Source organism: Podarcis pityusensis, assembly GCF_964106645.2.
Source record: "Podarcis pityusensis genome assembly, chromosome: 8".
In the NCBI taxonomy this organism is placed as follows: domain Eukaryota; kingdom Metazoa; phylum Chordata; class Lepidosauria; order Squamata; family Lacertidae; genus Podarcis; species Podarcis pityusensis.
Window position 1 is genome coordinate 51,869,946 of NC_138033.1, and position 4,115 is coordinate 51,874,060.

Sequence of the window (4,115 nt, forward strand, 5' to 3'; positions counted from 1 at the left end):
AAGAGGTAGGTGAATGACAGGACTGTCTTTGTAAGCGGGTTATTTTTAACCAAACTTCCTCCAAAGTCTCCAGGAGGATAATGAGAATCAAAAACAAATTATATAAGACAGGGATGGGGGGAGGACCAAGGGCCATGATCCTATATAGACAACCTTCTGGGGGCTATATGCCATGTGTGGGTGGGGCCAGAAATAAAGGTGGGTGGAGCCATGAATGTGAATTTTATCTTTGTACGATAGGCCACTATCTACAAACACTTGCAAAACCTTCTCGCTCCTCCATCCAGACAAGCAAGAGGCATCTTCAGAGTTCAAGGGCAAATTCCAGCCAGGCAAAAACACCCAAGGAGGGTGCAGAGCAGGACTAGTGAGGGGCGGAGTCTGAGGAAGGTCCCAAGGGACATATAGTGAGATCTGGAAGTTGACATTTGGCCCTTAGGCCTGAGGTTCCCCATCCCTGACATAAGATGACATCATAATCATTAACCTGTTACCCATCTAGCACAAGACACAAAACAATATGCAAAAAAATAAAGAAAGATACATTGGTAAGGATAATAACAGCAAGGATAAAACACAGAATGGACTTGAACATGTTTTTTTTTAATATCTGCAAAGCCCACTGGGTAATACTGCCTATAACAATGACAACTGCCACCACCACCATGACTACTTCAACTTAGTCTGCTCTCCTGCAAAGAAATCAGGACGAATGCACATTAAACAGCCAATGTCATTTAATAGCTTCACAAACAAATGAGGATGAATGCCCATTGAGCAGCCAGCTTCATCTTATCTCCCTGCAAGTAAATCAGGATGAATGCTCATTACATAGCCAACATCGTCTATCTCCCTGCAAACAAATTAGGGTGAATGCTCAGTTAAACTTCCTGTTGGCTATTCCTGACGCAGAAGAGAGAGATCGGGCGGATATTTCCTAACACACGTCAAATTGTTCCTCCTTTACTAGCAAATTACTTGCCCTGACATTGGAAAAGGAACGATTTTCCATTATACCACTGACCCCTGTTGTGTGTTCTATTAACACCACATGTTAAAACTTTTATATTTTTAGTAAACCGTGACCTTGTACATTCCCTGTCATTTCCCACTGGCACCAGTACAGCACATGTGGTCGGCATGATGGCTAATGGTTTTCATTTGTGTACAGTATACACTCGCATCTGAGGCTCGCCGAAGCGCAAGGCGGGGTCATGGCAATCAGTGTGTAATATGATTTTATTGGTTACAAACAATCACAACGGAGATGTTTGCTGCAAAGCACATTTTTGGCATCAGGCTCTCCTGCGTGTTCTGCAAATCCAGATGAAAAGGCAGCCTTGAAAAGACTGGTCACTGGGGTGTGTATGTGTGTGTGTGTGTGTGTGTGTGTGAGAGAGAGAGAGAGAGAGAGAGAGAGAGAGAGAGCACTAATCAAAACATGTGCCTCCAACACATGTTCCCAGCATGTCAATGGCATGTCAGGTTTCATCTAATTATACCACCTTTCAGAGTGGTAGGAAGTTCCCAGTGCACTCTCTGTTTCTTCTATGTTGAGGATTCAGAGCTGGAGACTTATAAGAACACCAGAAGACCCGTGCTTGATCAGGCCACAGGCCCATCTGTCCTCACAGTGGCCAAACAGCTGTCTGTGCAAAACTCATAAGCAGGGGCTGAGCACAACAATGTTCTCTCCACTAGTGATTCACAGCAGGATCTTCGTAAAAAGCAAAAGATTTACATGATCTGAAGAGAAACCAGAGAAAATCCCAGACATGAACTGATGCTGATTTACTGTTAGTATTATTTGTGTATTATTATTTTATACATTATAGTATTTTCTCCTTTATTTTCTCCTTTAATTTTACTTCAATTCCCCCCTTTCTCCCCCCCCCATTTTCTTTTTAAATCCGGAAATTAATTACCGTAATCAATGTCCTAATGTCCAATTAATGTCCTAAACAAAGTTTAAGAGGACCCATCACATTACAAAAAATGAATATTTTTGTAACAGAAAGGACAATGAATATAGAAATAATAAAGTTTTATATTTGCACATATATTGACATGCACACACACAGAGTGGTGTGTGTGTTTGTGTGTATGTAAGTATTATATCTATCATTCATCTATCATCTATCTATCTATCATCTATCTATCTATCATCTATCTATCTCATCTATCATCTATCTATCTAATGTTGCATAGGTGCAACTAAAAACTATTAATCTAACTCTGGTTTGAGGAATTTTCGTCCCCTCCAGACACCGCTGAAGTACAACTCCTATCTGTCCAGCAAGCATGGCCAACAGCCAGAAATGATGGAAGCTGTTGTTGATGGGAGGTCGAAGGGTTCCCCCACACCTGATCTAACTAAAGCACATATATTATAATAAGTCTATCTGCATATGAAATACCTTTAAATGAAAAATACCCCATGACTCCTTATTTTCCACTTATGGAAAGTTTTACTGTACAGCCACACCTGACCTAACGGAAATGCTGATAGAAATTATAGTCATTTCTGCAAAGTTTTATAAACAACGCAACCTGACATAATTGTGCAGGCATTAATACACTCATACTCACTCCGTGCCAACATAAGCTAACACATCTGTACCTCAGTCAACCTACACCTGCACACATTCACCCACACTCCCATACTCTCAAAAACTACAGGTCCCAATAATCCCCTTGGTGCATATACAATGGCTTCACTACAACTCTGGCAACCTAATGCCAGGTGGCTAAAATCAAATTTAATCTAGGACCATGCGGCAGTTTTGTGGCAATGCAAAATGACAGCCCTTGTCCAGAACAGGCAAAAGGAACAAGAAAGGAATGTGGAGGGAGAAGAGATCACAGAGTTTAAATGCATAAATGGTATGGACATCTGACACCATCCCCGATGAGAAGCCCCACTAAATTCAATGAGACTTACTCCCAAGATGCATCTGGCTGGCCACTGTGGCCACCACCTGGCAGTTAAACTGTCAAAAATCAACCTTTCCCAACCTCCCTCCCTACTGATTGACCGTTTCCCATCCCAGCCATGATTGGTCAAGGGCCTCCAGAAGGTTGACCCAATATTCTATCATATTCCCTTCCCCAATAAAAGAACAGCAGCATACTCTTGCAGAGTAAACCCCACCACAGCTGCTTCTTTCAATAAGCCAAGTAGCTCAATAAATAAATAAATTTCCCCATATTCAAAGAACCCACTTCCTTGCCTCTTTTGGTGCACATCTGGAGTTGTTGCTGATGCTCAGAGCCAAGTCCAGAGTGGCCTTGATCTGACTCCGGAAGCACCAAAGCAGTCAGAAGGCTAGATCTGAGACCAGTCAGAATGTGGAATGAGAAATCTGGCTTTATGAATGAAGGATCAAATGCTTCCATTGGTTTCTTGACCTCCTGAGAAGTTTGCATGCTTGCTTGTGTTTCAAAGATGAAAGGGTCATGTTTGTGACATAACTCTGTTAAGTAGCAAGCATCAACGTCTGAGCTTCACCCCCCAGTCCAACTCCATTGTTACCATTTTGGAAGTCTCGGCTGTTTTATAAAAAACACCCTGTTTGTTAAATGCAAAGATAACACATGTAATTTGGTCCCAGGAAAATATGGGACAATTCTGAAAAAGGCATCATAAAAAAGAAAAGAAAAGAAAGACAGAAAGACAGTGATCTATAAGGGACAACATGTACCAGGAAATGTGGCGTAATCTTGATGAAGAGGGGGTGAAATAGGGATGGTCGTCAATTTTGGTTCTCCTTGTTTCTTATTTTTCCAATCTTAAATCAGTTCTTTACATTTCTGTGGCAGTTTTTGAGATCCTCATTAAAATATTCTCCTAATAAACATTTTGTATGCAATTTTGTCTAATATACACATTTTTGAAGCACTCAACCCTAGAATTAAATAATCAATCCCTCTTCCCAGGGAACTCTGGGAATTGTAGCTCTTTGAGAGAAATAAAGGGTAAAGGGGACCCCTGACCATTAGGTCCAGTCGTGACCGACTCTGGGGTTGCACGCTCATCTCGCTCTGTAGGCCGAGGGAGCTGGCGTTTGTCCGCAGACAGCTTCCGGGTCATGTGGCTAGCATGACTAAGCTGCTTC

General features: G+C 41.8%; 1 long non-coding RNA gene across 1 annotated transcript; it reads right to left on the reverse strand.

The window, feature by feature from the left end:
* Positions 1-584: 584 nt before the first annotated feature.
* On the reverse strand, positions 585-3,013 carry LOC308484042. The gene is made up of 2 exons (XR_013989879.1): positions 2,942-3,013; positions 585-1,746 (listed from the first exon to the last, which is right to left on the reverse strand). It is a non-coding gene; the product is annotated as an uncharacterized lncRNA (long non-coding RNA).
* Between the last annotated feature and the right edge of the window lie 1,102 nt (positions 3,014-4,115).